The following is an 11,900-nucleotide window of genomic DNA, read 5'->3' on the forward strand; positions in this document are numbered from 1 at the left end:
AAGGGAGGCAATTCAGAAAGCAGTGCGTCAGTGTTTTCGGATGGCTGGAACGGAATTTGTCAGAAGGGGAATTTTCAACTCCCAGAACGCTGGGAGAAATGTGTACAAAGAAGTGGCGATTGTGTGGAAAAATAAAGAAAGGTCTGTAGATTGAGGTGGTGTATTTGGTTTGTCAGTAATAAAGCATGTTACTTTACAAAAAATTGTTGCTCATGACTTTCAGTACGACTCTCGTATTTATATTTCCAATTGTTGAATTCTAAAAACCTGTCACATTTTCTTGAAAATAATTACTTGTGCAATAAAATGGATTACTCATTAATCTCACTGATAGACACAATAGTACATTACCCCCCAAAATCTCATGTTAATGAAGGATTGCATAAATGTCTTAAATGGATTTGGCACAGTACACGTACACGTAAATCGCGTGATCCTTTATTCTATGCTGCATGACACTCCTTGCAATATAATCTAATCAGAAGTTGATTTCATATATAAAGAAAGACAATAATATGTACAGAAAGGAAGAGGAACAAGACAGATATAGCGGAACATCGCCTGCAACCGCTCACAGCGCGGACACTGGAATGATGGCATCAGATTTCCACACGTCAGAGGAAGAGTATTAAGAGTATTAGGGACGCCAACTCTTTGTCACACACATTTCAAGACTGCAAGATCAACACAATGAAAACTTTCCTAACTATTTTGGAACTGATATCATTTCATGCCTTCCTGGAGGTCAGTCATGCTAAATCCTTCAAAGCAGGTGAGTATCGTACATAATTTAAGTTGATTCTGCATGAAGTGGATTTTTTTTTTTCAATTTACCTGATCATTCTACCCGCACTATGGCCCAGGGGTCGACTCGGCCTCTAATTGGCCCCACAGACGGAGACGCCAGATAGCATTTTCGTCCCTGTACCGTCTTCGGCTTGGCTTGAAGTAAAACTGTCAGCCACTGAGTTTCTGTGCGTGTACAGGCATGTCTGCGAGCAAGTTGCAGAGTGTGGGGGGCCTACAGTTTTAGCGTCAGTTTTAACCAATCGTTCCAACTGTGTACTTTGATATGTCAGACTTGAGAACCGTACCCCGAGCATTTTTGAGCGAATCCATTCCGCTGTACCTTAGTAATCCGTGTTTGTGTAAGATCAAGAGTAAAGAGTGTTCTGATAAAAGAATTGTTGCTTATGAACAGTTACGAGTTCAGTTATCGGAAATCGATTCCGAAGCAACAGAGGAGTCGTTCATGTGGTCTGACTGTGTTTCACATTGCATCATTCTTTCTGATACGTGGCGCTACCAAATGAAGAAGGTGTAAATAAGTCTCATTACTCATCCTTAAATAATTGTACCCATCACCCGGTTCTAGACTTAAATCTTTCAGTATATTTATATGAGAGAGGTCATTTCGTTCAAGTAACCAAGCCTTTGCCCATTTTGACCTAGTCCTTTTCGTTTCAGGTTTTGATCTCAAAGCTAACGCTAGAGCGGTGTAAAATAAAAGTTCCCCCAACATGTCGCTCCGTGCACGATCCACGAAAACTGAGCGCAAGACTGAGAACAATACGCAATGTCTGTGTCCTCTTCAGCGTTCCGTCTTACCTGACGTCTTAGAACTTCGCAGACAAAACGGACGCTGTGGGGCCCTTAAGGCTGACAGCCTCACCACCATCTGTGATCCGATTGTCTAGAGAATGTGGGAGCCTCGACGTCTGACAACCCTATGGGCCTCCAAGGCCTGTTACAGGGATAGTTTTACCTGTTTCTTTTACTTACTTACTTACTTACTTACTTATTTACATACTCATGGAGCTGAGCCCTTCTTCAGGCGCAGCCAATTCTGCAGCTACCAAAAAATTTCCAAGAATTTTATGGAACCCGAAGGTTCATTACTGTGTTCACAAGAGCACTCCACTGGTCCCTATCCTGAGCCAGACCAAGCCAGGCCACAGCATCCCATCCTATTTCGCTAAGATCCATTTTAATATTGTCCACCCACGTATGTCTTGGTCTTCCCAGTGGCCTTTTTCCTTTCCCACCAATATCCTATATGAATTCTTCTTCTCCTCCTTCGTGCTTCATGCCCTGCCCACCTCATCCTCCTTGATCTGACCATTCTAATTATACTTCGAGAAGAGTACATATTACGAAGCTTACCTTTTTCTTTCACCTCGTTAAACTCTCACACTGAGATCTCAGCCGTGAATACCTCAAAACCCATACATAATAACTCTTGCTAGTACTTACTGGTTTGTGCCGCGCTTATGCTGGGGTTAGGAGTTGGATTCCTACTTAGGGCCCAGATGTCCACCTGTGTTGTAGTGGGATGTCACAGGTGTGTCAATAGGCTACTTCCGAGAGATGCATTCTCGCTGATCGCAGGAAAGGTCATATACCGACTTTATAATTCATTCTAACGTTGATAAGTGGCAGCGCCATAGCTCAAGCTGTTAGTCGCTGGCTTCCCACCGCGGCGGCCCGGGTTCGATCCCGGGTTTGGTCAAGTGGAATTTGTGGTGAATAAAGTGGCGCTGGGGCGAGTTTTCTCCGAGTACTTCGGTTTCCCCTGTGAATCTTCATTCCACCAATTGCTCCACAATCACCCTCACCTATCATCTGGGGCTGGTACAGTAGGCCAGAAGTGGCCTCAATACAAGGGACTTAGTCCCACCCCACTAGCAATAAAAAATATAATAACGTTGAGACGTAATATGCCCAGTCAGTAAGAGAAAGAAGAAATTTGACAATAAATCGCTCAGGATTTATTAACCTGCCTTAAGAACATCAAGTCTCCAGTTAAAAGCAATGGCTTGCGTACTAGTACAAATTAACAGACAAATTTCATGTTAGGTATTACTGGATTTTTTTGGACTTCTAAAGAACACTAAGAATACAACATTTCGAAAATTGGATCTGTTTCCATTCTCAGGTGAGAAGGCGGAGTCCAAAACCTCAGTAATCCCTAGTATTGTACGCCATCGTCTCAACCCTGTAGAATAAACTTTACGTTGTTCAACAAGTCAAGAAACTTCATATTTTAATAAAATTCGAAGGTTCATTTTTGTGATAATTACCGTATTACGAGAATTAACGCCGCATTTATTTAACGATATTCTCAGTAACTCTGAGAGTGTAGCGTCCAATTAATGGACGACAGTGAATAATGAATTGGAAGGAAGGTGGAAGGAAGCAGTCTTAGCCAAGTTTAAGGTACTCTCTAGGAATTTGCCTGCAAGGAATGAGGAAAACTACGAAAAAGTTCATTGTCCCTGCCGAGATTCGAACCAGAAGACAAGTCAGAGGAATTGCTGCTTGAGACAATTTTATTGGTGCTACGCCATGTTATTTACTAGACATGTGACGACGTTTCGGAGGAACCTGATACGTCTAAAACAATATGACATCACATTTCTGGAGACAGTGGTCTTAATCTTCCTTTCACAACGTAAAATCCGAAGGGCACAAGAAGCCACCAGCACGTATTATTCTGAGCTAATTCAATTAATATCACATTCCCAGACCCTATTTCTATAATAACTACTTTAATATTATCCCGATTCTAAGCTTAGGTCTTCCGCGTAATCTCTTCCTTTGAAGTTTTCGGATGAAACGTCTGTTTTACTCGTCTCCCCCTTGTGTGCTATACATTTGCACACCTCGTTCCCCCTTATACAATTGTGTTAATGGCATCTGGCGAAGAGAAGCAGATGTAAAGCTATTAATTTCATATTTCCCCCGTTGCGTTCCGAAAACAGAAAACCCTCATTATAACGGACTATTTGGATATCGCCGACATCTGCTATAAGCGAGTGAAGGGGTATTCACGGAATTACACAATAGAATACATAGCCAATACGCGCAATTAACATGGAAACACGAAATGTTTTCATGTGAAGGGTTTTATATTCTATTTCTTTTTGTTTTAAATAGTTTTCTGACTACAAAACCTTCTCATTGCCTGAAGACCTCTAGTTTTTTTTCTTAGTTTCTTGGGGTGGTGTGAGACCGTACATTTTGTATGTCAGCCAATAACTGGCCTATTTTACAAGTCCCTAACGATAGATGATGAACATGGAACAGTCGATGGAATGAAAATTGGCAGGGGAAACCGAAGTATTCGGAGAAAACCTGCCCCAGTGCCATTTTGTCCGTCACAAATTCCACATGACCTGACCTGGTCTTGACCCAGTGCCGCCGCAGTGGGAAGCCGACGATTAACGGCCTGAGCTATGGTGCGGCCTTCAACTTCTTTAGAAATTCACAGTTATACACGGCCCAATTTTCTCTGTTATGTTGGAAATACGTTACATCCTGGTCAATTACAATTATAACGAGGGTTTGCTGTATATTCATCGGCACTTTTATTCTGAAAAAAACTTGTTTAATCCATGTTCCTCGTCAGCCCGTACGCAGGTAGTATTTAATAATCATAATACATTTTCAGACTGTTCTATGGATAATGATTGATGTGACTGACTTTGTACCTATGTATTGTAATATATATCTCGTTCTCAACTGGAAGTTTTTGGTGTTATTCTTTTATTGCTAGTGGGGTGGAACTAAGTCCCTTGTACTGCGGCCATTTCTGGCCTATTGTACCAGCCCCAGATGATAGGTGAGGGTGATTGTGGAGCAATGGGTGGAATGAAGATTGGCAGGGGAAACCGAAGTACTCGGAGAAAACCTGCCCCAGGGCCACTTTGTCCACCACAAATCCCCGGGATCGAACGCGGGCCGCCGCAATAGGTTTTTGATGTTGATTCGGTTCTTGGCTATTTTTGTTATTGTTTCAGTGAAAAAGCAGCAGCTTGCATGGGATTAATCTCCAAAATTTGAGTCCAACAATGCGAAAAAAAATATTTCTTGCTTTTCGAAACAACGACCTACATGGCTCATGTGTTACATACACAAATCTATGAGCACTGGAAGGTTACATCTGTCAATCCGTATATTTCCTTTTCTCGAAAACGCTGAAGATGTTTTGATGATATTTAAGTCTAATAGCGGAGGAAGTCTAACATGAGAAGATGTCATGAAAATCTAATTTTGAATCGAACCGATTTAAAGTAGCACTAGTTCCACTTTGTAGCACATTTAAATTGAATTCCTAAAATTTTTAAACAGCACATCATCACAAAACCTGTAAAGATCCCATTGAAATCTATCAGTTTTATCTGAACACTTTCTTTATATTTAATATACAGAATGTCCCAGGAGGAAAGTCAGTATTCTGGGAGGCTATAGTGTCGGTCATTCTAAGCTAAAAAATATATATGTAGATGTGTCCTATTCCCAACAGTACACTGTACACTGTACAGAGGCAGCATCAGCACGCTATAATCCTCACACGAGTTGCGAAGTGCATTGATGATGACAATGGAATTGTCGGAAATGTATTGCACTAGGTAAACTGTACCAACTTTGTCACTTAAACAGTACATACTGGTAATAGAAACAGTACGTGATATCTCTTTCTTATCAACAGTTTTGGAACTGTACACTGAAATAGCTCTATCTCGGAAACCGTCCGGAATAGGACACATGTACATATACAATTTTTGCTTAGAATGACCGATACTGTGTTCTCCCAGAATACTGACCTTTCCTCCTGGGACACTCTGTATACTGAAGGAAATAAGAAGAAAATTATTTTTTGAATCTTAAGCAGTGTAACAATTGATTTGTTTTCGAAATGTAGGAACACGAAGTCCTATAGAATAAAAAAGATTTTATTTGAAATACATTTGAACTTCACTGGAGTATCCTAAGAAGATATGACTTAATGCAGGGACACTTATGAATTATTAACAAACTCCAATGAGTCGAGTCCTTCTTAAAAACTTAGTAGTTTCTCAGCTACTGAAGAAATTCTCGCCTCTTATATAATCCGAAGGTTTAGTGCCGTGTTCATAGCAGCCTGCCTTTGGTCGCTTTTCTGAGCCAGATTATTCAGTGCAGACTCTCACATCTTATTTCTTTAGGATAACTTTTAATATTATCTTCGTATCTATGCTCAGCCCTGCAAGTGGTCTCTTCAATTCAGATTTCTTGACTGAAATTTTGTATGAATTTCTCGTCTCTCCATGTGCATTCATGTCCTGCCCATCTCACCCTAACAATGTTGGAAAAAGGAAAATATTATGTTGCAGATTACATGCGCATGCACGCACACATACACACACATACACGGGGTCGTTGAGAATAATTTCACTGCATTTTTTTTGTGGCTTTACTAATAGAATGTTAATAGCAGAAAATTACAAGACCTTTAAAAATGGAGGTACATAAATGTCAGTCTGTTCTTGTTGGAGATGCCCAAAATGTCCACCCAAACACAGTCCACAATGCTAAACAACGAAGTGCAAACAAGCAAACAAAACAAACCCCGTGGCCTGTAGTCCACAAGAGAACTATATCGACCGAGCGGCCGCCGCTTGTCGGCGAAGTTGGTGCCAACTTTTGCGGATAGAGAGTGCCACGTGGTCAGCGCAACGGATCCCCACGGCCGTTCATCTCGCTTTTCTAGACCGGAGCTGCTATTTCCTTGAAATGGTTCGTCAGTTATCCACACGAGGCTGAGTGGACCCCGTTTCAGACCCACTACTTATCAGAAAGTCTGGTACCGCAGGGAACCGAACCCGGGACCCCTGGATCTGTAGCCAGGAGCTCTGTCCAACAACGAAGTGTAAATAGTTCAATATATTAATTTTATTGTGGGACAATCCTATGTGTGTGTGTCTGTGCACGCGTGCGTATTGTTATATAAGTAGTTCCTTGAACTTCACTACAGAGACTGAAGCAGTGAAAGGAAATTAGGCATAATAACGTACACAGTTTCTAACACTTTTTGTGCTGATATAAATTTTGTTACAGTTTGTCCAAAGGTATGCTGACGTCTGTTATTGGTGTTATTGTTATTATTAATTAAATGCCTACAATTTTGAGTGGGGGCACACAGTAACGTAGTTGGTTGAGGGGCTATGTTACAAGCCGGAAGGTCACGGGTTCAAGTCCCGATGAGGTCATTGGATATTTTTTTAGTTGACCTAATCCTTCCAGCCGCGCTATGACCCTGGGGTTTACTCAGCCTCTAACAGAAATGAGTACCAGGAATTAATTAAAGAATTCTCCTGGGGAGTAAAGCCTGGCTGGCACGTAAGGCTGACAACCTTACCGCCATCTTTGAGCCGATTGTCTAGATAATGTGGGACGCTCAATGTCTCACAACCCTATGGACCTTCACGGCCTGGTACAGGAATAGCTTTACTTTTTTTTTTAAGTAAAATTTTGAGTGTCACGTTGAAATATCTTAATTTGTATTACATTTTAGGCTGCAGCATTCGAATAAACAATGACTTGCCAGAACCCCAGCCATTGCTTCTAATCCCAGGAGGTGGTAAAAATGGGAATGGATTCTTTTTGCCAGAAGATGGTGATAACACTGTTACATTTGCTGTTGGCAAGAAGGTGCTCTTAGCCTCTTCTGGTGATAATAACTGTTTGGTCTACAGTGGTTCTGGGACTAGCACTGCACTTGCAACCCGTAGCTCTGATACTACATTTTATATAAGCCAAATTCCTTATAGATTTTCAGAGTTTGCATGTAGAGGATAGCCTTACCATGTTGCCAGGAGATCTGGCAGTAAATGTCATGACGGCACCAAAAGCCGCATTGAGATTTGTTTTGCAAGTTGAGTCAGACTTTTATAAAATAACATATATCTGTTTTGATGATATTCAATTGAAGTCTTTGTATAGTAACTTCACATTTGTGTCTGGTATTGGTGGCTTCCAAGTAGGATTTCCAAGGCCAAGTTTTATACAAGATGACTTCTACCCTGAGATCTCAGTTGACAATCTCTACACAAGAAACGTACCATTCTTGTCTTCAGCAGAGTTAGCTGATAAATATATTGCAGTCACCTGACTATTATCTAGCCAAGAGCCACTACACAGCCAAAGCTGATTTTGTTTATGGTTCCCAACACAGAGCTACTTTCCATTTTGTAAACATTTCCCCACAGTGGCAAACTTTCAATGGAGCAAATTGGAATGCACTTGAGATGAGTGTACGAACCTATGCTGACAGGAATAAACTCAATCTGGATGTGAACACTGGAACATATGGTGTTGCAACATTACCAAATGTTAATGGCATTGAGAATGAGTAGTATTTATATGTTGATGACAATGACAACAAAGGGATTCCTGTGCCAAAACTGTTCTGGAAAGCAGTGTACAGTCCCAAGACACAGGCTGGTATTGCTTTTGTGGGAATCAACAACCCATGTTTCTAATCTGCAAGATTATTTGATTTGTAATGATGTTCACTCAAAAATTTCTTGGCTACAATGGAATCAGACGAGTATTGAGAAAGGATATTCCCTCTCCTGCGATGTTGATGAATTTAGGTCCACAGTCAGTACCCTCCCAGAATTCAGTGTAAGTGGCCTGCTAATATATGTGAACATATGCAGCAGCTGTTCTCTGTAGCGGTATCAAATACAGTTCCCAAGCAGGACACATGACCATATGCTCTACAATGCTATAACATCCTCAATTTACATTACACCATTTTTAGTAATGTCCTATAATGTCCACGAAAGCTTCAACAAAACATTAAATATTAGAACATCATCTTTGGGTAGAGAAATTTTCAACATTTTTACACAGCTTACAAAATGGAGTACTTCCATTTGTTCCATTGTTGCAACATTATACACCCATTGTCAAATCCCGTGATTCCTGTAGAGATCTAAGAGACTACAGATCTTAATTTTTCCTTGTGAATATATATATTTACTAGTAAACTTCATTACAAATAACGAAGAACATTTTTGGAAGAATGCGGAAGTACTGTTAGTTCCTTGGAACTCTAGCCATGGTAGAGGGGTCATATCATCTCTTCTGGAGCGAAGGGATCAGTCTTATCTGCTTATGCCAGTGTGGGTACTACCAGTTTGGAATGTAGGGTCTTGTAGTGTTGTCAGGTGTATAATACTACTCCTGGTCTCTGCAGGCAATGTTTTCTGCTCGGGGAGTAGCTCTGAGTGTCACCACAGCAAATGTACAGCTTTGCATGCTCCACAACAGCGTTTACCTTTCCTCGTGGCCAAAGTGACAAGGCACTAACTATACACATTGTTAACACAAGACACAAACACTGTCTTCATACACCAATTGCTAACCTCTCATGCTTTCAGAAAAGCGCATATTATGCTGGGATCAAAATTTTTAATAATCTGCTTTCTGATCTCAATGGTCTTATGAATTAAAAAGCACGATTTAAAATAGCACTGAAATAATACTTAAATACACTCATTCTACTCTGTTGATGAATACCTATTGTCTAGAAAATAACTTATGTATCTTTAAGTAGCCTTGTGTGTAGTCACTGGATATTTTTGGTTTCTCCTGTGTGAGAACTCCATCGGTACTGTACATATGCATTTGTATTTGTATGACATATTCCACATCCTACAGTCATTTTGACTAACTTTGGATTCATGGAATGCAATGCAGTGTAATGTAATGTAATTGTGCTGACAATGTAAGAGCTATGAGGGTTGTACGTCTTCAACATTAGGTTTTAGTTCATAGCACATTCACTACCAATTCCTTCATCTTAAGTCTGAAGTTTACTACATTCCAGTGCAAATCCCATCAAATAATGGGCTATTTCTCCTATGATGTGACTCAACTGCAGAGAAATTTAAGCTGACACTTGTCGGACATTGATAAAGTAGAATCATACAGCAACTGTACATTTTTTACTTGTTCCCTTGCATTTCGGTTTTGAATTTAATGAAATAAAATTTAAATTTTTATGAAAAATGGCTGACCTAACATGTAAAGTCCTACTGAGGGGTAACAGCAGTGTACATGTGAAACCAAAGATGGAAAGGGAACATATATGACACTTTCTTTTAGAGATCAAGAGCAAAAGTTTGATGGATAATAGGACTCTTATTTGTGATTATGATAATTACATTACCTATCTTAATGGCTAATTTAACTGTATTAAGAAAGTTTTCTGTTCAAGAAAATGAAATAAAGGCACTGAAAGCAGCATTCTTTCTTTACTTCATTTGCTTTTAACCCTTGGGATGGAACATCAACTGTATTACAACTGTATTTAATTTATTCTTAATATCTACTTCAGTCTTACAGAAGCTGACCTAACTCTGGTATATATGGGTAAAAAGATTCTGGCAAGAAGAGTGTAAATAATCCTTTGAATTAAAATATGCTTATGACATACATTTGCCCCAATTTTCAAGTAGCTACTGGGCTTCTTGAATGGGACACTGTGCAGTTGAGAGGAACCTGATGCCTCAGTCTTCTGGGTAGATGGGTGCCTATATTCTTGAAGTTGAAGACATATCGGAAATTGCATGAGACAAATTTATGAAATTTATAAGCAATGAAGTCATCAAATCTGAATGTGTTGTCACATAAATGATAATTTTGAGTTCACAGGCTTACAAAATATAAAAATTGCAAACATGGGTTTCAAAATTCTTTCCCCAGGTACCTCCCATGAAATATGTTTTAAAAATACATCTAAAACAATAACTAAGTATAGAAACAGATCCAATGCGCAAGGTTACCTTCAATGCACACCTGCTACCATAATGACATATTACTTTTGTGATTTTTGGTAATATATATTGGATCTTCTATTACCAACCTTATTTAAATAGCTGCAATTGTGGCGGGAATCATGGGTTGTAATAATTAAATATTTATGAAAACTAATGTTCTACAGAATCATTTATGAAAACTAGTGTTCTACAGAATTAAATATTTATGAAAATTAACATTTGACAGAATTAATAAGACAAATAAGATGATCAATTGTGTTTAAAAAAGGAAAGAAATATATGTAAATTACCTCTCCTGACTGGCTCCTAAAATCAAGTGTACCCATAAAAATAATTTATTCAAAATATATGAATATTTCATATTTATTTTGCATTCATACTGTTACAATTGCAACACTTGAACAAGTCAACTCACCAAATACATCACTGTCAAAAGCTCCACAATCCTAGAATGTATCAGACTAAAAACGAAAACTGTATTTGCCCTACAACATCACTAAGAATTTCAAAAATATAACAATAACTACTACAATTCCCTTTTCTTCTCTTTTTTTGTTAATTAAAAAACCTTGCTATGCTTCCTCATGTCCCTGTTGAAGAAACTCATTCAATGTATAGAAAGGACGATCAAATAAAAATAATTTTAATTTATGTTTAAATTCATTACATCCCTTTGACTTTTTAACTTCCAAAGGAAGTATATTATATAATTTAATGCCCACATTAATAACACTTTTCTTAAAAACTGATGTGTTACATTGTTGTACATGAAGATCATCTTTCCTCCTAGTATTATACTCGTATAAATCAGTATTTCTCGTAGTGTATATATTATATCTCTTAAAATAACACAATTGCTTGTTAGCAATAAAATGTGGCGTTGGCATTTTTAAATAAATTGAAATCAAGTTTCATATACTCCAGTGTGCCTATATTAAAAGCAGGCAGAACTTTTTACAGGCAGGGCCTGTTACTAACTTGAGATAATACAATATTTTAAAATGTTCAGTAAGAATCGTTAATTTTTTGCTGTAAGTTTTGTTCTGAGCTGTAAGAATGATTTAAGTGACCTAAATATATTTGTAGTATATCAGGAGTTGGTTGAATCGCATATGGAACAGGCCTTGTGTCTTCACCTTCCCACTTGGTGGTTGAGGACGGTGGAGTGTCTGGCCTTGTTTCTTGCATGCTGCACGTTGTTATGTTTGTTTTCAGGAATCTGGATGGATGGTCAGGGACCACCACCCATATTCCCTTGGGGATTTGAAGGCCTGCCTGTGGACAGGCCAC

General features: G+C 39.1%; 1 pseudogene; it reads left to right on the forward strand.

Annotated features, from left to right (window-relative positions):
- Nucleotides 1-690: 690 nt before the first annotated feature.
- LOC111863302 lies at nt 691-8,303 on the forward strand (annotated as a pseudogene).
- The last annotated feature ends 3,597 nt before the right edge of the window (nt 8,304-11,900 follow it).

Source organism: Cryptotermes secundus, unplaced genomic scaffold (genome assembly GCF_002891405.2).
Source record: "Cryptotermes secundus unplaced genomic scaffold, Csec_1.0 scaffold82, whole genome shotgun sequence".
NCBI classification, from domain to species: domain Eukaryota; kingdom Metazoa; phylum Arthropoda; class Insecta; order Blattodea; family Kalotermitidae; genus Cryptotermes; species Cryptotermes secundus.